Raw genomic sequence first — 23,106 nt, 5'->3', positions numbered from 1 at the left:
TGTGTGTGTGTGTGTGTGTGTGTGTGTGTGTGTATGTGTGTGCGCGCGGTACGCAGGCCTCCCACTGCTGTGGCCTCTCCCCTTGCGGAGCACAGGCTCCGGACGTGCAGGCTCAGCGGCCATGGCTCACGGGCCCAGCCGCTCTGCGGCTTGTGGGATCCTCCCAGACCGGGGCACGAACCCATGTCCCGTGCATCGGCAGGCAGACTCTCAACCACTGCACCACCAGGGAAACCCCTGCATTATATATTTTCATTGTTCTTCCCATAATTATTTCAAAGGAAGAAAGTCGGTGCTTACCAAAGGGGGTAGACCTTAGGCTGAGCAATACCAGGGGCAGGGCTTCCGGCCATGGTAGATTAAAAGATTCAACTAGTTTAGCCAATTAAGTCTTTTTAAAATTATTATTATTGAAATATACTTGATTTACAATGTTGTATTAATTTCTGCTGAACAGCAAAGTGATTCAGTTATATATATATATATATATTCTTTTTCACATTGTTTTTCATTATGGTTTATCACAGGATGTAGTTCCCTGTGCTACACAGTAGGACCTTGTTGTTTATCCATTCTATTCAATATATATTGTATAATAGTTTGCATCTGCTAATCCCAAACCCCCAATCCATCCCTCCCTAACCCCTTCTGCCCCCTGGCAACCACAAGTCTGTTCTCTATGTCTGTGAGTCTGTTTCTGTTTTTATACATAAGTTCATTTATGTCATATTTTAGATTCCACATAAAAGTGATATCATATGGTATTTGTCTTTCTCTTTCTGACTTACTTAGTATGATAATCTCTAGTTCCATCCATGTTGCTGCAAATGGCATTATTTCATTCTTTTTTATGGCTGACTAGTATTCCACTGTATATATGTACACCTTTTTTATCCATTCTTCTGTCGATGGACATTTAGGTTGTTTCCATGTCTTGTTAGCCAATTGAGCCTTAATGGCTCTATATGTAAGTTCCACTAGCCCGGAGGACTGTGAATGATAGAGACAGTGGAAATACTGGGGGGGGGGGGGAATAAAAGGCCAAGTTTTACAGACTGACTGAATAATTTGCCCTGTAAAATGAGTTCCTTGATTACTATGAAGCTCAGATGAAATACTCCATGTAGAAATTATTTTTTCCAAAAGAATTTTGCCTACCAAAAGTGCTATAGCCCTGCAACATGGAAATGTTTCAATCCAGTGAGAAAACATGCATACTAGTACAACTACATATTTATATCCCTGAGATGGTGGCAGTTGGATAAATTCCATTAACCATACCTCAAAGGGTCCTGAAGGCAAAGGAAAACAATCTTTAGGGAAATGGATGGGTTTACCTGGATTACGTTTTGGACAAATGTTACACTTCAAATATACTTCAGTGGCTATTTTGTGGGATGGTTTTCAGTAGCATTGTTTTGCACGTATCATTTTATCTGGGCCCCCATGTATGTTCAATAATATGTTCCTGGAGGCTATGAGTCAAAACTGGAGTATTGTTAGACCCGTACCATAAATTATGATCTTCCCAAAATTTACATCCCTGGTATAAGATTTGTCTTGTTCCTCTGGAGGAACATTGTTTTAGGTTTCTGCCAGTAAATCCCGTAAGCTAACATAAGGTTAGGTAATAATTAAAGCTTTTTTGAAGTGGGTCAGAGAGCAGCAGTCATTGCTACAGTATCGGCTAAATTATTTCCTTTCCTTTGAACCAAGCCTTGACTAACCTGAGATATTTATAATGGCCAGAAGTTTTAGTATTTTAATAGCTTCCAGAAGGTCCAATACATATTGGCTATTCTTAATAGTTTGTCCTGTGCGAGCCCTTGTCCAGGAAGGTCCCATATGCTGTGGAGCAACTAAGCCCGTGAGCCACAACTACTGAGCCCGTGTGCCACAACTACTGAAGCCTGTGGGCCTAGAGCCCATGCTCCACAAGAAGAGAAGCCACTGCAATGAGAAGCCCGTGCACCGAAACAAAGAGTAGCCCCCACTTGCCACAACTAGAGAAAAAGCCCCCGCACAGCAACAAAGACCCAACACAGACATAAATAAATAAATAAAATTTAAAAAAAAAAAGGGGACATGGTGGCTGATGTCTCTTGTTTTTTTTTTTAAAAAAAAAAAGCATACTGGCTATCAGTATAAATATTAACAATTTGATCTTTTGCTATAATGCAGGCTCAAGTAGTTAGAGGCTGTCTTTTTGAGAAGCCTGCATGCCTGAAGAGCAAAGAAGTTAGTTATCCACATATTGGAGTAAAGTGAAGTCATTTGGGAAAGTAACATCTGCAAGGTATGATTTTAAGGTCTGAGAAAAGTAAATAGGACTCTCCATATATCCCTGGGGCAATACTGTCCAAGTGTACTGTTGATCATTCCAAGTAAAGGCAAACAAGGATTGGCTGTCTGGATCCACTGGCATAACAAAGAAAGTACCACATAAATCAGCCATGTGAAAACCTTGCTGTCTGTGGGAACTGCAAATAAAGGGATATGGGAATTAAGGACTACTGAATGGCGGGATATGACTATATTATTGATGGCTATTTAATACTGAACAAAATGCCTCTTCCATTAGGTTTTCTAACTGGGAGGAAGGGGGTATTGCAAGGACTGGTGCAAGGAATCACTAGACCTTGTTTAATATAGTCTTTTATGATATGTTGAATTCCTTTTATAGTTTCCTGTTTGAGGAGATATTACTTGATGTTGGGGAGGGGTTAAGATGAGTCTACATCTATTTTGATTGGGGTTGCTGAATGAATTTTCCCTCTATCCACAGAGATTTGAGACCGTAGTGTTTGTACAAGTTCATTCTTTCTTGGGGTTATGACTGATGTGAGAAAAATGATGGCACTTCACATGCAGGGCCTAAATTTGTGTCATTAGGGCCTTGTTGATTGGAATGTTCTTCCAGATGTAAAACATTTCCCCCTTTTGTGAGAAGGAAACATGTGCATTATGGACCTCTAAGAGGTCTCTTCTGAGGATGTGTACAGGAGTGGAAGGAAGAAGGAGAAAGGAATGTGTCTCTGTGACAGGGCCAAGTTGGAATGGAGTGGGTTGAGATTTAAAAACAGTCATAGGGTGCTTAGAAACTCCCACCATTGAAATTGTTTTAGTACTCCACAGAAGAGAATGTTTCAAAGTGCTGGGATTGAGAACAGAAAGAGTGGTACCCCGTATGAATTAAAGCTCTGTCTGCTCTCAAACAATGGTGAATTCAATTTCTCCAGAATGTTAGTGAGAAGAAAGGGAGAAACCCCAGGTATTTCCTTGGAGCAGCCCTAGGTGAGACAGAAAGGAAGTTGCATAGGACCTTTGTTTGGAGAAGGGCTGGCAGGATTTTTTTTCTCTCTGAGTGATTTTCTGAATTTATAGCAAGCTCTTTTAAAATTCCCAGGCTTTTTCTGCAATAATAGCAAAGGTACCTTTGAAGGTCTTCTGTGTTGGAGCGTCTTTCATTGTAAGACTGGAGGCGTGTTGGCCTTTTTTGGCCAGTCAATTGCTGAAGCTGTAAACTCATTATTTGAGTAGCCTTCTTCTTGGCTATTTTTGTATGGTCTTGGACAGCTGCTGTGCCAAACTGCATAAATCACGGGCATCCATGGCTGTCCAATTTCACTGATGCCTTCTAACTAAAGTGTCAAGTTCTTAATCTAAACCGTTCATGAGTTGGTATTAACATTTTCCATCCCTGAATACTGTTTGAAAGTTTTTTGAAATCTTTCAAAGAATTCAAGTACAGGCTCCTTAGGTTTTGAGTACACAGTTGGATATGTTTCAATCAGTAATATTTGGGGAAACTTCTGGAATAACCAGTAAAGGGTTTTGGCTAAGCCTTTGGCCCTATCTTGATCTTCAGTTGTTTTCTTTTGGAAGTCTTCTATAGGTTTTTTCCAATCTATCTTATTAAGCCATTCTTTTGCTCTGCCTTCCCCTACCAGCATGTGTATAAGTTGATAAGGATCAGAATAGCTTGGTTCATAGGTTTGTATAACAAGATTAAATTGTTTGGCAAAGGAAATGAGGTCCAAAAAGAATCACAGAATTCTTTAGCTATAGCCCTAAGTTCACGTTTACTCCATGGGACAAAGACAATAAAAGGTTCAGGTGGACTTCGTTTTAATAGGGGCTGCCAGGACAGGGAGGTTGAGTGGGGTTTAGGCTCAGGAGTGTTAACTGATGGAGGAGGAGGAGGAGGGTGTCTTGTGGAGAAAGAGAAGAGAGGGGGTAAGTTAAATAAAAAGGGAGTTTGGAAAGAGGTGGGTAAAGGAATGGAGGAGAAGGTGCAGAATTGGGAGGGGAATGGGAGTGGGGTAAAGAATTTCATGATTTCTTAAGTTTAGAAACAGCCTGAGTCAATTTTTAATTACAGCTTGGAGGGAAGCAATTTCCTCAGTATTATGTTTAGAGGCCTCTAAATATCAATTAAAACATTCTTTCTGAGACCTCCCTTGTGGCACAGTGGTTAAGAATCTGCCTGCCAATGCAGGGGACATGGGTTTGATCCCTGGTCCGGGAAGATCCCACATGCCATGGAGCAAGTAAGTCCATGCGCCACAGCTACTGAGCCAGCGTGCTGCAACTACTGAAGCCCACGCTCTGCAACAAGAGAAGCCACCACAATGAGAAGCCTGTGCACCGCAACGAAAAGTAGCCCCCACTCATCGCAACTAGAGAAAGCCTGTGTGCAGCAATTTATTATTTGTTATTTTTAATAATAAATTAAAAAATATGTTTTCCATTAATTTTTCTGTTTCTGGTATTTCTTTCTAGGCATGCATGAAGATTGACAAATTTGGGAATTTCAAAAGCTTCCCATTTTGGCCAGGGCAGTTTAAAATCATACCAGGTTAAATGGACCCATTTAGATAGGTCGTTACAGGATGAGGGCCCATAGGTGTTAAACACAAAGCTGACAGGGTTTTGAATGAGAACTTGGCATTATTCTGAGTACTCATCAAAATCAAAAGAAACCTGAAACCCGAATCTCCTACCAAGTGGCACAGATTAAAACAAAACAAAATAAAACCAACATAAAAACTCCACTCCCAAAAGGGAGGACTAAAGTCAACACTGAGAGACACCCAATTTTATTTATGATCTAAACCTTGACCAAATGAGAGTTTTGGGTTCAGGAGGACTCTCTGCAGTCTTTATGTGAGTGAAAAGATTGCTAAACGCAATGGGTCTATGTAGGTACTGAATGCCAACACCAAGTCTGAAGAAGTGCTGGAGGTCACACTGGGTAATACCAACTACACCAAGCAATGTTAACCTAAATTTCAGAAATGGAGACCTTATTGAAATAAAGAGGCATTTATTTGTGGTTTATTAGACTACAGCCTGGGAGACACAGGTTCAAGAAGCACCTGAACTATGTTCCTCTGGATTACAAAATGGAGGAAGCTTACACAGGCAAAAAACTGCAAGGGCAGTTAGTTACATATGTTGTTTGTAAGGAATTATTTAGAGATGGCAAGAAGAGTGCTTGCTAAACAAGCATTGGTTGGGGTCTGAAATTCTTGAACTGACAAAGGGGAACCTTGAGACCATAAAGTTACACCCAGCAGGTGTTGTTCTAAATATAGCTGTAGGTGTCCTGGGGTTTGGTACTCCACAAAAAGTTCAAGTTCTCAGTGGTACAGGGATGTGTCTGAGACTAGAACCTCAATAGTCTTCCCAATCCGTTTTGTACACCTGAACTATAATTACTCCATTATGATTCCAATGTTTCCTCACTTTGAAATTTGGATGCCTTTTATTTTTCTTGCCTAGCTGCTGTGGCTAGGACTTCTATGAATGGTGGTGGGGGCACATCCTTCAAGGACTGAGGTTTAAGCCACTGGGGCCATGTACCTATTTCTCCTATCCTGAGCCTCAGAACTGTTCCCTAGTTTCTGCACACTGGTAGAAAGTTGCCCCCACCCTGTCCCATACTCTCACATCTCAATGTGTTCATGGTATCCATTACAGGAGTGCAAAATCACATTGTTTTAAATGGAGTTCACATGATGTAGCCTTGAAATAAGGGGAAATCAGAATATGTGAAGATATCTTTGCCATTTGCAAAGGGCAGGGTGACCTTGAGACAGATGTGTGCCTCTGTGAGCCTGGCGCTGCCTTCCAGCAGGGCAGGGATTTCAACTCTCACACAGTTTGTGATTATCTATGTGCTAAGATTCTCCTATTTGGGGATCCAAAAGGAGGGTAGAATCCCACACCTGATTTAAACCAAATTGAAAACAAATTCATTTTTCCTTAGCAGTGTTCCTTCTCAGGTGCAGACTTTTCCCATTTTGCACTCTCTCTGTGGCTTTTGGATTAAGAGACCTGACCCACGTCAAGCATTTGTTCAATCGCTATGGAAGGCAGTGCCCATTGATTAATATTGTGTTATTGCTACATTAAGTGAAAAGCTACTGTCTGTGCTGCCTACATAAATACTGCCCATTGTCATGCACAACCCATTGGCAACATGCAGAAGTAGTCTTTTTTTGGGGGAAGTGGGTCTAGTGGTGAAGGGTTGTGCTCAGAGCAGAGGACAGAAGTCAGGAAGACATGTATAGCAAAGTCAAATCCTTCAAGGACTTTGGGGAAACCCCTTCTTACACTTGTTTAAGATCTATACACTTTTGGTCTCTTTTTCATGTATCAATATTCACTGAGCACCTAGCACAATGCCTGGCCCATATTAGGTGTTCAATAAATATCTACTGAATGAATGAATGCCCTCATCCAAGCAAGGTGAATATATATTATTATATTTTATGGGTACTTAGAAATTATATAATGTTCTTTAAATCTTTGTAAAGGCTAACAGGCTAAGTCTTTTATTTGTGGGTATGAAGTGGCAAATTTGGGAAAGAGAAAATAACAAATGTTTAGGCTGTTTTCAGTGGGTGTAGCCTCTGTGTATAATGAACAGCCCCCCCACCCCAGTGATCCATGATGATCAAACTTACCCTTGTAATTTAGCCCTGTGAGAAAGACAGCCATTGCCCAGACATCAATGCACATGACTGTACCGCCACTGCCTTCTAACTTATTCATTCTAAATATCTGGACACAACAAGGGGAGAAGGATTCAGAAAGAGTGATCAGCACAATGAGAAATTTGGTCTCGGGTAGATTACACCCCAGATCTTCTCTTTCCCACAAACCTAATACTACAAGCAACTTCTTACAAAATATTTGGATATAAAGGTAAAAGTCCAACAAATTTTTTTGTTCAAAAGTGTTGGGAATGAAGCTATAATAAAAATTTTGTGGCCACAATACTAAAACGGACAGGAACACACGTTGTGCTCTATTTGTAACCATGGAGATCAGCTCCAGCCCAGATGGGGCTGATGTAGGCACTGCATCCCCGCCTCAGGTGATCTTGTGGTATGGGGTACGCCCCCTCTTCAGTTCTGTGCAATCCAATTAACAAATACTGACCTGGCTTCGGCCAATCATGGCTGGATTGCCCACAAAACTAGGTAAGCATTTGCTGGGATGGAAGCAGGGACAGGGGAATGGGGCATTCAAGAAAGAATCAGGAAGGGAATTCCCTGGTGGTCCAGTGGTTAAGACTCCCCACTTCCACTGCAGGGGGCACGGGCTTGATCCTTATTTGGGGAACTAAGATCCCACAAGCCATGTGGTATGGCAAAAAAAAAAAAAATCAGGAAATCTGTACCCATCATTTTATTTATGGAGTGCTTGCTATTGCCAGACACTGCCCCTATCACTGGATAAATAGCAATCTTTCTCTCCCTCATGGAAATTACATTTTTGCATTAATTAAAAATTTATTTTCCAACGGAATATTGTTTCTATTTTGAATTATTTGGGAGGGTACCATAATCGTTTTAGTATTGTTGCCATAAAATTTTTATTATAGCTTCATTCCCAGCATGAGGTAACGACTTTTACCTTTTTGTTTGTTAAATATTTATTTATTTATTTATATTTTACTTGGCCGTGTCAGGTCTTAGTTGCGTCACACGGGATCTTCGTTACAGCGTGCAGGATCTTTAGCTGCTGCGTGTGGGATCTTTAGCTGTGGCATGCTAACTCTTAGTTGCTGCATGTGGGATCTATTTCCCTGACCAGGGATCGAACTCGGGCCTCCTGCATTGGGAACACCGAGTCTTAGTCACTGGACTACCAGGGAAGTCCCTAAAGACTTTTACCTTTATGTCCAAATATTTTCTAAGAAGTTGCTTGTAGTATTAGGTTGAGTTTTTTAGTAGGAATGATCACTGCTGTAAGGGTGAGAGAAGTCTCACATAAATCCAGGAAGTTTGGCTTTAGGCGAAATATGCAGTCAATAGCAGGAGTAATTACCAGCAGTACTATCAGGAGTTAGGTGTCACCATGCTGAGTCTGAGGTATTGCAGGCACCTCTAAGTGGAGGTGTTAGTGGGCATGTGAAATATACACCTGGAGTTCAGGGAAGGAGGGGGTTCATGTAAAGATACCCATAAGCAGGAGATTGGCACGTGGATTATGTCAGACTTAAGAGGAACACCCCACAGGTTATGTGGCAATGCCATTAAGGCTGAAGGGAGGGTATTCTGCATGGACTGGCTCACTTGCCTGGACCCCTGGACAGGGGTGGTGGCTGTCATCATCACTAAGACAGGTTAGGAAGTACAGCGACCATGAGACAGAGTGTGTGTGTTTGCATGAGTGTGTGTAGGGGGTGCGGGAGGAGGCTGTCATCATCACTAAGACAGGTTAGGAAGTACAGTGACCATGAGAGAGAGAGAGAGAGAAAGAGGGAGAGGTGTGTGTGTGTGTGCGTGTGTGTGTGTGTGTGTGTGTGTGTGCGTGCGTGTGCATGTGGTGCGGGAGCTGGCCTCAGATGAAGATCCAGGAGTGACACAAAATTCCAAGGAGGTGAATAAGAGATTTATTGAGAGGCAAAGCAGTAAATGGAATCAGATGACACTGAGATAAGACCTGGTGCTGTTTTCCTCTCTACAGGCTCAGAGTTTTGTGATAACTCCTGGTGAAGCCTAAAGAGTGTCAGACAGGATGATAGATTAGCTAAAGAGTAAATAAGGTCAATTTCTACCAAACATACAAAGAAGAACTTACACCAATCCATCTCAAAGTCTTCCAAAAGACTGAAGAGGACGGAACACTCCCCAAGTCATTCTATGAAGCTACCACCACCCTGATACAAAAACCTGACAAAAACACCACCAAAAAAGAAAATTACAGGCCAATATCGTTGACGAATATAGACGCAAAAATTCTCCACAAAATATTAGCAAACCAAATCCAACAACACATAAAAAAGATCATACAGCAGGATCAAGTTGGATTCGTCCCAGGATCAAAGGATGGCTCAACATATGTAAATCAATCAATGTAATACACTACATCAAGAAAAGAAAAGACAAAAACCACGTGATCATCTCAATAGATGCAGAAAAATCATTTGATAAAATTCAACATCCATTCATGATAAAAACTCTCACCAAAGTGGGTATAAAGGGAACATATCTCAACATAATAAAAGCTATTTATGAGACTTCCCTGGTGGCACAGTGTTTAAGAATCTGCCTGCCAATGCAGGGGACATGGGTTCGAACCCTGGTCCAGGAAGATCCCACATGCCGCGGAGCAAGTAAGCCTGTATGCCACAACTACTGAACCTGTGCTCTAGAGCCCACGAGCCACAACTACTGAGCCCGTGTGCCACAACTACTGAAGTCCATGTGCCTAGAGCCCATGCTCTGCAACAAGAGAAGCTACCACAATGAGAAGCCCATGCACTGCAACAAAGAATAACCCCCACTCACTGAAACTAGAGAAAGCCTGCACGCAGCAACAAAGACCCAATGCAGCCAAAAAGAAAAGCTACTTATGACAAACCCACAGCCAACATAATACTCAACGGTGAAAAGCTGAAAGCCTTCCTGCTAAAATCTGGAACAAGACAAGGACGCCCACCCTCACCACTTCTATTCAACATAGTATTGGAAGTCCTAGCCAGAGCAATCAAACAAGAAAAAGAAATAAAATGTATCCAAATTGAAAGGAAAGATGTAAAATTCTCATTATATGCAGATGACATGATACTATATATTGAAAACCCTAAAGACTCCACACAAAAACTACTAGAACTGATAACTGAATTCAGCAAGGTAGCAGGATACAAGATTAACACACAGAAATCAGCTGCACTTCTTTACACTAACAATGAAATATCAGAAAGGGAAAGTAAGAAAACAATCCCTTTTAAAATTTCATTAAAAAAATTAAAATACTTTGGGCTTCCCTGGTAGCACAGTGGTTGAGAATCTGCCTGCTAATGCAGGGGACACGGGTTTGAGCCCTGGTCTGGGAAGATCCCACATGCCACGGAGCAACTAGGCCCGTGAGCCACAGCTACTGAGCCTGCACATCTGGAGCCTGTGCTCCACCACAAGAGAGGCTGCAATAGTGAGAGGCCCGTGCACCGCGATGATGAGTGGCCCCCGCTTGCCACAACTAGAGAAAGCCCTCACACAGAAACGAAGACCCAACACAGCCAACAATAATTAAATAAACAAATGTGGGGTTAAAAAAAATTAAAATACTTAGAAATAAACCTGATCAAGGAGTAAAAGACTTATATGCTGAGAGCTATAAAACACCGATAAAAGAAACTGAAGATGATTCAAAGAAATGGAAAGCTATCCCATGATATTGGGTTAGAAGAATTAATAGTGTTAAAATGGCCATACTACCCAAAGCGATCTACAGATTCAATGAAATCTCCATCAAATTACCCACGACATTTTTCACAGAACTAGAACAAGAAAATTCTAAAATTTATATGGACCCATAAAAGACCCATATTGCCAAAGCAATCCTGAGGAAAAAGAAAAAAGCTGGAAGCATAACCCTCCCACACCACAGACAATACTATAAAGTTATAGTCATCAAAACAGCATGGTACTGGCATAAAAACAGACACATGGATCAATGGAACAGAAGAGAGAGCTCAGAAATAAACCCACACACCTATGGTCAATTAATTTTCAACAAAGGAGGCAAGAATATACAATGGAAAAAAGACAATCTCTTCAGGAAGTGGTGGTGGGAAAGCTGGACAGCCACATGTAAATCAATGAAGTTAGAACACTCCCTCATACCATACACAAAAATAAACTCAAAATGGCTTAAAGACTTAAACATGAGACATGATACCATAAAACTTTTAGAAGAGAACATATGCAAAACATTCTCTGACATAAACCATAACAATGTTTTGTTAGGTCAGTCTTCCAAGGCAAAAGAAATAAAAGCAAAAATAAACAAATGGGACCTAATCAAACTTATAAGCTCTTGCACAACAAAGGAAACCACAAACAAAACGAAAAGACAACCTACGGACTGGGAGAAAATATTTGCAAACAATGTGATTGACAAGGGCTTAATTTCCAAAATATATAAACAGCTCATATAACTCAATAACAACAAAAAACAAATAACCCAACCAAAAAATGGACAGAGACCTAAATAGACTTTTCTTCAAAGAACATACAGATGGCCAATAGGCACATAAAAAGATGCTCAACATCACTAGTTGGTAGAGAAATGCAAATCAGAACTATAATGTGATATCACCGCACATTGGTCAGAATGACCACCATGAAAAAGTCAAATAAATGCTGGAGAGGGTGTAGTGAAAAGAAAACCCTCCTATGCTGTTGGTGAGTATGTAAGCTGGTAAAGCCACTATGGAGAACAGTATGGACGTTCCTTAAAAAACTGAAAATAGAGTTACCTTATGATCCAGCAATACCCCTCCTGGTCATACATCTGGAGAAAACACTAATTCAAAAAGATACATGCACCCCTATGTTCACAGAAGCACTATTTACAATAGTCAAGACATGGAAACTACATAAATGTCCAACAGATGGAAGGATAAAGATGTGGTGTGTGTACACACACACACACACACACACACACACACACAATGGAATACTACTCAGCCATAAAAAAGAATGAAATAATGCTATTAGCAACTACATGGATGGACCTAGAGGTTATCATACTAGGCAAAGTAAGCCAGAAAGAGAAAGACAAATACCATATGATACCCCTTATACGTGGAATCTAAAATATGATACAAGTGAACTTATTACAAAACAGAAACAGGGGCTTCCTGGTAGCACCGTGGTTAAGAAGCCGCCTGCCAATGACATGCGTTCGAGCCCTGGTCTGGGAAGATCCCACATGCCACGAAGCAACTAAGCCCGTGCACCACAACTATTGAGCCTGCGCTCTAGAGCACTCTAACCACAGCTACTGAGCATGCACACCACAGCTACTGAAGCCTGCATGCCTAGAGCCCGTGCTCTGCAACGAGAAGCCACCACAATGAGAAGCCCACGCACCCCAACAAAGAATAGCCCCACTCGCCACAACTAGAGAAAGCCCGTGCACAGCAACGAAAACCCAATGCAGCCAAAAATAAATGGTAATAAATAAAATATTAAAAAATCTTAACATACAAAACAAAACAGAAGCAGACGTGAAGGTTGGTGAGTTGGTGCAGAGTTCGTCTCAGCACGCGTGGCCGCGCTGGGATGGATTCCTCCTCATCTTCCTCCACAGTGGGTTTGGGCTTGGTTGACTGGCAGCTGCAGCATTTCATGGACGTAGAGACTCAGAAGCAGCGCTTCCAGCAGCTGATGCACCAGATGACGAAACTTTGTTGGGAAAAGTGCACAGACAAGCCTGGGCCAAATTTGGACAGTCCGGCTGAGGCCTGTTTTGTGAACTGCATTGGGTGCTTCATTGATACAAGCCAATTCAACTTGAGTCGACTGTAACAGACCCAGAAATCCAAGCCAGTCTTCTCAGAAAGCTGTTCTGACTGACTTCAGCATTACCTCTTTGGAAAAGGAAGGTAGTTCAAGAAAAGAAGAGCAGTTGATGGGATGGTTGAAGAAAAGGTGGGGGATCGGCTCCCCCTTTGTCACTCTTGGGACATCCTGTCATCTGAGAATGAACAAAGACCAATTTTTTTGTGTGTGGGGGGGTGTTTGAGGGTCAGATGTGTTTGGGGTTGTGTTTTTTAATGCTAATCTGGGGAAAACAAATGACAGATGAATGGAAAATTCTACTAGATGTATATTACTCTATGTGGGATGAAGCTTTTCTCATAGTCCCATTAACTGCTCCCTACAATTTTAATAGGGGAACTGCTCTATAATTTGATAGTGGGGCCACATAAGTAATAATCTGTTATTTGTGTGGATTCGTTTCAGATTTCTAGAGAGATCGACATACGTTTTTGTGTCTCTCAGAAAGGGCAGCAGCAGGGGAAAGAGTAATTTGGTACTTGACTGTAGCCCTCCTTATCTCGTGTTTGACTATCAGTGCTGGAAAAAAAGATGTATTGAATATTCATACAGTACATTTCATCTTTCTAGATTATCTCTCTCCCTTATATTGTGATTCACTTAAATATCTATATAAATTACAGTCTTGAGCTAGTACAGGTAACCTGAGAGTCTAGAGGCCTTTGGTTAAAGGAATCTAGCCAGTGAACATAATTCTCATACTAAACTGCCACAAGGAAGAAGTTAACTTACCCTGTATATTGGGGTCCAAAAAAATTGAAAGATGTGCCTAAATGAAAAAATAAGCTATAAAGATTTAGGCCACTCAAAAACTAACAGCCGTTTCAGGTAGAGGTGCATGCCTAATGTAAATCAGCATAGTTTCCGTTTAGTGCGTTCTTTTAATCACTGAAATAAAAGATTCTACAAGAAAAAAAAAACAGAAAAAGAAACAGACTCACAGATACAGAAAACAAACTTAAGGTTACCAAGAGGGAAAGGGAGTGGAGGAAGGGATAAGTTAGGAGCTTAGGATAAACAGATACAAACTACTATATACAGATAAACAACAAGGTCCTACTGTAGAGCACAGGGAACTATATTCAATATCTTGTAATAAACCATAATGGAAAAGACAAGAGTAAATGAGGCCAGCTGGGAGTCTCTTGGGCTGTGGTGGGAGAGGTGGGGTTGGGCTTTGGATGAGAGGAAGCAGATAGAAAAAAGGTGTGACTGGTGTAGAGTCAGCACATGCAATACTGGAGAGGACGTAGGGCTTGTGACTTCCACACAAGGTCAAAACCTGTGTTCCTGTTTTATCGGGTTGACCAAAAAGTTCGTTCAGGTTTTCCCGTAAGATGCTACCGAAAAACCCGAACCAATATTTTTGGCCAACCCAGTATTTTGTAACTCTCGCAGTTTTAGGTTTTTCTATATATGTCTATGATCCATAGTTATTTAATTTTTATAAGTTCTCTTTGCATACCCAATTGCATACCCAACTGCTACCGCACACTGATCTAACAAATCATTCTTTCTATACCAAATTGCTTTTGTCCCTTCACTGAAAAACAACTGATCAGTTGTGTGTATGTTTATTTCTAGACCTCCTATTCCCTTACATTTATCTATTTGTATTTATGCTAGCACTTTCTTGTTTCCAGGTTGTTTGGCTATTCTTGGTCCTTTGCACTTGCATTTTCATTGTAGAATCCACTTCGCAATTTCTATTAAAAAAAAAAGAGCTTACCGAGATTTTGACTTGGATTTCACTTAACACATAGATCAATTTAGAAGGAAATATTGAGCGTTACAATCCATAAATGTGAGATATCTCTCCTTTTACTTGGGTCTTAATTTTTTTTTCTCTAATTTTTAAAATTCTGTTTACCCATCTTGCATGTATTTTCTACATCTGATGGTATGCTAAATTTTAATTGTATTGACTATATTTTCTTATTTTTTTGTATTTTTCCTACTCTGGCCTTTGGGGCCTTATTCCTGGCAAGGCTATCCCTCTCAGAGCTAGTTAATTCCTGCAGGTAAAAAATCCCTCCCCTATAAGCATGCTTGTTATACACAAACCGACCAATCTGGAGCCCACAACCCCAACCATAACCTTATCAAACTCACACACCAAACCAATAATCCTCCCTGCCCTATACCGTACCTAGCTCTGGTACCTATACCAGAGCTAGGTACGGGACAACTAGTGTCCACCCTTCCAAAACAGAGCCCGCTGAAAAATTTCAAACTGTCTGTCTTAGTCTTATAGGTCTGCTATAACAGAACACCATAGACTGGGTGATTTATGAAGAACAGACATTCATTTATCCCAATTCTGGTGACTGGAAGTCCTCCAATGCCATAAAGGTGCCTCATGATTGGGTGAAGGTCCTCTTCTGGGTGGCAACTAGGGATGACCCCTGAAGCCCAAAGTCTGCCAGAATTTTTCAAGGCTGTGAGCCATGCTTTTCTTGACCTGCCTCCTGAGCAGAAGGTGGAGGCCCAGCATATGTGGCCCAGTATGACATGCTGTGCTTCCTGTTTCTAGGGAACCGTGTAAGTGTCCTTCTTCAAAGTAACTTCCATGTCTGCATGTCTCACAGTGCATGATTAAAACAAGTCCCTGGTACATTTCAACACAGACATTTGGGGCGGGGAGGGGGGATCTGAAGTTCTCAACTGTTTATTGCTATTGCAAATAGAATGGTTTCTTTTATATGGATCTTGAATTCTTCAAGCTTCAGATACTCAGTCGTTCTAGCAGGGTCTTTTGGTTAATGTTATGTTTTGTTTTTTATTGAAGTACAGCTGATGTACAATATTATATAAATTAGAGGAGTACAATATAGTGATTCACAATTTTTAAAGGTTGTACTCCATTTATAGTTATAGAATATTGGCTATATTCCCTGTGTTGTACAATATATCCTTGTAGCTTATTTTGTACATCACAGTTTGTACCTCTGATTCCCCTACCCTTATATGGCCCCTCGCCACTTCCCTTTCCTCACAGGTAACCACTAGTTTGTTCTCTGTACCTGTGAGTCAGCTTCTTTTTTGTTATATTCACTAGTTTGTTGTATTTTTAAGATTCCACATATAAGTGATATTATACAGTATTTGTCTTTCTCTATCTGACTTATTTTCCTTAGCATAATACCCTCTAAGTCCATCCATGTTGTTGCAAACGGCAAAATTTCATTCTTTTTTATGGCTGAGTAGTATTCCATTGTATATGTTTATTCTGGGTTATGCTTTGTTTGGAGATCCCATAGAGTTTTCTCCGTAGATCAGTTTTATTTTTTCCTTAGCAATGTGAGTAATGTTACTTTTTATTGCCTCATTATTGTGACAATAACCTCCATCTCAATATTGAATAGAAGTCTAGTTTTATTAAAATTTCCAGTATAATATTGAACCAAATTCTTGCTTAGTTTGGCTTTGTCTTATTTTTCTACTTTTTTAAGGGACAACATGCCATTAAATTGAGGCCATTCTTTTCGCACATGTGTTTGGTCTATAAATTTAAAAATTACAAATAAAAATATAGGTATTTACTCCATTAAAAAAAAAAGCTTCACAGTGAAATCTAGACTGGTATTTGAACAATATTCAGGTATCACAGCCAAGTCAAGTTGATATATAAAATTAATCATCACAAGTTCACCTCTTGTCAACTTGGCACCATACAAACTTAAACCACTCCTTATCTCCAAATAAAGACAACAACAAGGTCATGATACAACTATCCTGTGTACAACCAAAAATACAATAACTCTTTCTTCAGAAAGGAGACAGATTCCCTGGGTAACATTCACTCTCCTCCTTGATATCCTATAACCAAATACTATGATATAAATTTAACAATACTTAAATACTGTGATGTGAAGTCAACACATCATCTGTTAAATGACAAGGGCGTGAAAGAAGGAAGAAAAAGATATTGGCTGGAGCTTCCCTGGTGGCGCAGTGGTTGAGAGTCTGCCTGCTGATGCAGGGGACACGGGTTCGTGCCCCGGTTCAGGAGGATCCCACATGCCGTGGAGCGGCTGAGCCTGTGAGCCATGGTCGCTGAGCCTGCACGTCCGGAGCCTGTGCTCCGCAACGGGAGAGGTCAAAACAGTGAGAGGCCCGCGTACCGAAAAAAAAAAATTAGGAAGAAATACTCATGACGTTACTGATTACTATCCTCACTTCTGTTAATGGTCACATGAGCTAACTAATATGTAGCTCTTCCACAATCCATTCCATGCTCCTTTTGTCCTCAGCAGCACCTCGAATGGTCTTTTTTTTCTTCTTTTTTTTGCGGTACGGGGGCATCTCACTGTTGTGGCCTCTCCCGCTGTGGCACGCAGGCTCCGGACGCGCAGTCTCAGCGGCCATGGCTCACAGGCCTAGCCGCTCCGCGGCATGTGGGATCCTCCCGGACCGGGACATGAACCCGTGCCCCCTGCATCGGCAGGCGGACTCTCAACCACTGCGCCACTAGGGAAGCCCTCGAATGATTATTTTTTATTCCCTGGTGGGGTGACCAAAGCATTCTTTCCTAAAGGGTCTGGGCCATGAGTTGTCCCGCCTGAAGTAGGTTGTGGATAGTTTTCCATTGACTTTACCATAGATCATGACAAGACATCTTAAGGGATCTCTGCATTCCAGACACACACTTCCTTTGTGCAAGTACCAGTGGGAAGTCCAATTTGCACCTGATAATCACATTCAATCACCAGAGCCAGCACAGTAACTCTTACTTTTCCTGTTGATTCAGAAGCATGAGTAGTGCAAAGTGGCAGACTGGCAGTGTTACTCTCCAGGACAATGGAATCATTCTACTGCAGTAGTGAAAGCACTCTTCCCTTTGCAACTAAGACCTCTACACAATCAGTGCTTCATGAAGACAGGAAGCAAAAATTTTCCCTAGTGCCTCTCTATGGATAACTGTCAGTGGTGCCACTCACATATCTACCCCTTGATTCCTGGATGCATCAATCCAGGCTATGGGACAAATAGTCCTATTTGTTATTTGATGATTCAGAGCCTATACAGCTTCCTGGGGAATCTTTCCCTGGCCCTCCAAGTATTGCCACATAGCAATCTGCCCAGGCCACAGGAAACATGTGAGGATCATGTAGACACCAGGGACCTTTGAACCAAGATTGTGCTGTTTAGGAAGATCCCTGGGTGGCACTGATGACAAATGCCACGTAGGGGTCTCCCTGACTCACTTCACCCTCTCTTCTGAGAACAGCCCTGCTAACTGGGCTGTGGGGACACCTGACCTCAGCAGGCTGGGCCAGTCAGCTTCCCTCCTGTGGAATCAGGAACAGGGACCTCAGACTGAGGCCCAAGGGTGCTGGGCACTGGGATGGGGGCTGGTGTTCAGAAGGACATTGTTTCTATCCCACCAATCACTGCTACAGACACAGCGAGATCAGGCAGGAGAAGGGACCAGAAAACTGCAGGACCTGTGGGGAGGAGGAAAGGTGACTCCTGTGTCCTTCCTGATCAGCCCAGAAACAAGGTGAGTGGGGTCCCTCACAGGTGTGAGAGCTGAGCACTTACCCAGTGAGAACAGTAGCTCACAGGTCTCCAGCATCACCTCCTGGTACAGAGTCCTCTGGTCCAGGTCAAGTTGTCCCCACTCCTCTTGGTCACAGCCACATTCTTAAAGGTCACCACCACCTGGAGAGTCAAACACAGGTAGTGGTGTTGGCCTTGTGCACTTGGCTGGGATCAACCCTGTCACTCTGTTGCTGGTGAAGATGCAGAGAAACCCAGGCTTGAATCACCGAGGCCTCTGGATCGCCAAGTTCTGTGTTGGGCTCAAGGGGGAAGCAGATGCAAGCTTGGAACATAATGCAATTGTGGCTGAGAGAAAAGCCTCCCATGAAGGAAGTCACTGGAGATGACACAGACAGTGTCACAGTGACACAGACAGTGGTGTTCCATGAGGACTGGGGAGAGATGGTAAGTGCTCTGGGAAAATGATCATGATGATAATTCCAACAATGGTAACAGTAAAGTGATAGCACTTAAGCCTCCCTGGTCCTCACAGTGCACCTGCCCCAAGTTGAGGCCTTTACACAATAAGATTCCTTGCTCGGGAACCAGACTTCCAGGGTGTGAATCAAGACTCTGGAATTTGACACTTCCTGCCAGTGCGACCACAGGGAGGACATCCCATCATTTCTCTAAGCCTCGATTTCTGCATCAATAGAACAATCAGTCCCACTTCACCAGGCCGTTTGGAGAACTAAAGAGAAAATGTTTACATGTGAGATGCTGGACTGCCTGGCACAGTTACGTGTTCAATGTATTTTGTGACTCTTACTAATCCTCCCACAGCCCATGAGGTAAATGCCATCATCACCTCCGTGTCACAGCCAGAGGTCTGAGCCCCAGGAAGCTCTAGAAAATCAGCCACAACCTCAAATTTAAGGAGCAGAAGTGGGAATTGAACATCCAGTAAAAGCGGGAACAGAGTTGCCAGAAGATTGGCAGGTGGGGGCAGGGGTACCTTAGCCAGAATTATTATAAAACAGCCAGGAAAAGACTATCCTAAGAGGTGACACTGATGCACAGGAAGGGTGGGGAGAGATAGCCCTGCAGAGATCTGGGAACAGGGCCCCAGACAAAGAGAAGTGCAAGCTGAAGCTGGAAACTGGGCAGGAGTTTAACAAGTTCAGGACTGCCTGGCCATGTGCGGTGAGTGAGGGAAAAATGGAGGGAAAAAACCTTGGGGGTAAGCAAGGGGCAGATCAAGTAGAGAGAGCACTGTGGGCCACATATAGTTGGGAGAAAGACTGTATTTATTATAAGTGTGAGGCAAGCACCTGAGGGGGAGACCCATTCATTCACTGAACCATTTGTCGAGTACCTTTTATAAGCCCAGGCTGTTGTTCTATGTCCTAAGCAGTAACAGGTGCTCATGCTCATGGGCTGGGAAGAGATCCTAAACAAGCAACTAAATAAATGAGCAAGACAATGTCACAGGGACCCAAAGATTCCAAAGTCAAGAAAATAGCGCGAGATGACAAGAGGTTACAGTCTGCTTTAGACAGGGCACCAGGGAAAGCCTGTTGCAGGACAGCACACTGGAGTGAGTCTGATATAAAGTGAGGAAGGAGCCAAGTGAATGGGAAGTTAACAAATAAGACAAGTCCTGACAGCGATCAGGACTATGATGAGGGTACTCAGGGTCACGGCTATGGAATTACCCAGGACCTGTTGTGTTTTAATGTCCAAAGGGACACCACACTCCTGCACACTATCACCACTTACCATATGTAACTGAACCTCAAACAGGAAAACAGATTCAGTGGGAAGCCAGTTCGACTGGCTGTAAACTGAAAGACAAATTCCTTGGCCTTCTGGGCGCCCTGTCTCTCCTGACACCTTTTCTATCCTAGCAGGGCTGCAATCCCCAAGCTGCTGCAGGCTACTCCTGCCTCTTCCCCACCCCAGCCCTTATCTCTGTAGAGGTTACACAGCTGGGAACCCAAGGGTCAGATTCTCCCAGGAATGAGCCTCTAACATCAACAAGGCTCAAGAGGCACCTCCGTGGAAAGAGAACCAGAGCGATGCTCCCTGCACCGTGCTGGACGCGGGGGGATACACGTCACCCATGTGCTTTTTCTAGTTCCCTCAAATCCAGTTGGAGGAACTTTAATATTCCTGTTTTGTGCCCGAGAAAACAGAAACCAAGGGCAACAGGGAAAGCTGCTCAAGGTCCTAGACTCGGGAAGGGGCGGGGCCGCAACACACAGAAAGGTCTCCGGACTGTGCGGCCTGCACTCCTCCCTGCGGGTCCTTCCACGCCAGCGGTATGGGGTCAGGGAGATTCGAGAAACCACATCTCTCCCTACCACACAGCGTCCCACTGACTGACAGAAATGGGACACTCCGCCTGAAGCTCCTAACCTGGATTCCCACCCGGAGCACAAGCGACCCCATCCCGAGGCTCCGACAAACAATGCCCTGGGGAGGACAAGGTGACGACTCACAGGACACCACCATCCTGCACAGCACCGCGCCTCGGCCACTTGGATGGGGTCCGAGCGGGCGTGGCCTGGCGCACCTTCCACTCACCTGCGCCGGGGTCACCAGCGCTGCCATCGCACCGCGGGGAGCGTAGGGCCACGTGAGGGCGCCGGAGACCGGCGGGTCCAGCGGGCTTAGCTGACCCTCCCCCAGGTCGTACAAAGGCACAGGTGGGCCCTCCAGGCTGTCCTCCCCGCTCCTTCCCTAAGTCCCGGGAAGAGCTCGTAGTGGGTGGGGACACACCAGCCTCACCACAAAGAAAACCCCGCTCCTCCGGCGCAGGAAGTCCCGCCCCTGACAACGCGAGCCAGTAACGCCCCTTTTCTGTGACGCCATCATTCCGGCCCTCACAGCCATCCCGCAAAGCACAGCCTACTGGGTAGTGTGATTCTTTTTTAAAAATTATTTTATTTATTCACTCATTCATTCATTCATTATGCGCTACGTCTTCGTTGGGGCCCGCGGGCTTCTCTGGTTGTGGCGCGCGTGGTAGCGTAGTTCTTGTTCTGCAGCCGGCCGGGAGAGGCTGTCTCTGTTTCTTCTAGGAGCCTGGGGCCCAGAGGCCTGGAGAGGAGCTGGCAAAGGAAATGCAGAGGCTCTAATGAAGGAGGCGAGGCATGGGATGTTCCTAAAGGGAACGATCCAGATTTCCCTGTTGTGTTTTTTGCGTCTTGTCATTTAAGATGCTCGGAATATAACAAGTGGACATACTGTATTGTAAATTTTTTAATGTTCGTATTCTGCTGCCTCAACATCCCCACAGACTGGCTGTGAGCACATCCCCACCCCACCACCCCACCCCGGGTGACTGGGTACACCAGAGTGATGAGGCTGTGGCCCCAACTCAAGTTCCCCTTCTTGTCCTCCCATGACTTAGTGACATTCCAACCCACCAATGAAATCCCCCCATGACTTCTGCCTGGGTACTCCGCCCTGATCCCCAGTAATGGCACTTACCTAGGGGGCCCCACTCTTCTGCTTCGTTGAGAATGCTCTCCAGGTGCTCCTCCTATATGGCTCCTGTGTGGGGTGGCATGCCAGTCTCTCCTAGGACCTGTGAATATAATAAATCCTTTATATGCCTCTAAGGGTACAATTTCCACGACTGTGTTGTAGTGCTGCATAAAGACCCCACAAGTGGGACTTATTTCTCTCTTCACCATATGGGGGAGTAACACATGATATGATATCACTCAGATACAAAGTACCTTCACTCATAGCCGCAAACTAATAAACATTATCTTGTTTCATTTCAAATACATGTGGATGGAAGCTTTACAATCAGTTTTCTCAGTTTCACTATGTTTGCTCAGAGTCAAGAAAGGGCTTCACACATGGCCATTACTGGGATGTTGGGGAGGAAGAGGTTGGTGTCCCTAAAAAAGATGGACAGTAGTGAAATCTTTTCTATAAACTTTTAAATAAATTGATGAAGTTCATCAAAAGTAAGTTGGGAAAATATAGGGTAGATTTTTTTTAAATGAGGGTGCTTTGACATAAATTATAATTTTAAGCATATGTTATTATCCAAGTATCTTTATTTTGTCTCTTCTGTTTTTTGAAGAGGTATTCCCTTTAAAGGGAGATATTGTTTTGTAGACTGCATTCAGCCAACAGGAACACAAAGGAAAACCTGAATGCACACACTGCAATGTCATTCAGTCACAAACTGCATGCTTTTTTTTTTTTTCTGGCCGGGCTGCACGGATTTCGGGGATCTTAGTTCCCCGACTAGGGATCAAACCTGGAGCCATGGCAGTGAAAGTGCCAAGTCCTAACTACTGGACTGCCAGGGAATTCCCAATAAACTGCACTGCTCTTCAACTCTATGTAGCTCAAAGCTTCAGAGATAATTTTGTAGGCTTCAGTATGTGCAATCAAGGAACAATTAAAAAAGAGTTAAGCCAAGATCATGAGAGAGGAAATGGATGATATCTGTCAGGATGCCAAGTCGGAAGTAGATGATGTGGTATTCTGCCTGTTTCCCACACAAAATAATTCTTTCCTGCATGAGTACATCTCAGTGTTTCTGTTGAAACCCCAACAAGTCCAACTATTTTTTCCATATATTTCTAACTCAATTTCCTGAAATAGATACTGCTATGGTCTCAATGTTTGTTTTCCCCTCAATTCTTATGTTCAAAACCTAATGCCTAATGTCATGATATTAGGACATAGGATACTTGGTATGTGGTTAGGTCAGAAGGGCTCTACCCTC

General features: G+C 43.1%; 1 protein-coding gene, 1 long non-coding RNA gene and 1 pseudogene across 2 annotated transcripts in view; 2 read left to right on the top strand and 1 right to left on the bottom strand.

Moving 5' to 3' along the window:
• The window catches only part of LOC113615278 (uncharacterized), a 23,063-nt gene extending 1,117 nt beyond the window's left edge, over positions 1–21,946 (bottom strand). The window contains exons 1-3 of the long non-coding RNA XR_003430947.1: positions 21,846–21,946; positions 20,937–21,463; positions 18,411–18,530 (exon numbers count right to left, since the gene is read on the bottom strand). This is a non-coding gene — a long non-coding RNA (uncharacterized LOC113615278). The remainder of the gene's footprint in view (positions 1–18,410; positions 18,531–20,936; positions 21,464–21,845) is intronic.
• Positions 1–23,106, top strand: part of LOC113615251 (zinc finger protein OZF-like) — a 60,647-nt gene that overhangs the window by 24,474 nt on the left and 13,067 nt on the right. The gene's annotated exons all lie outside the window — the stretch shown is intronic.
• On the top strand, positions 12,459–15,942 carry LOC113615273 (mitochondrial import inner membrane translocase subunit Tim8 A pseudogene; annotated as a pseudogene).

This window comes from Aethalodelphis obliquidens, unplaced genomic scaffold (genome assembly GCF_003676395.1).
Source record: "Aethalodelphis obliquidens isolate GAN/ISIS:26980383/991018 unplaced genomic scaffold, ASM367639v1 scaffold113, whole genome shotgun sequence".
NCBI classification, from domain to species: domain Eukaryota; kingdom Metazoa; phylum Chordata; class Mammalia; order Artiodactyla; family Delphinidae; genus Aethalodelphis; species Aethalodelphis obliquidens.
Note: the sequence above shows the minus strand (reverse complement) of the source record. Positions and strands in the feature narration are given on the sequence as shown.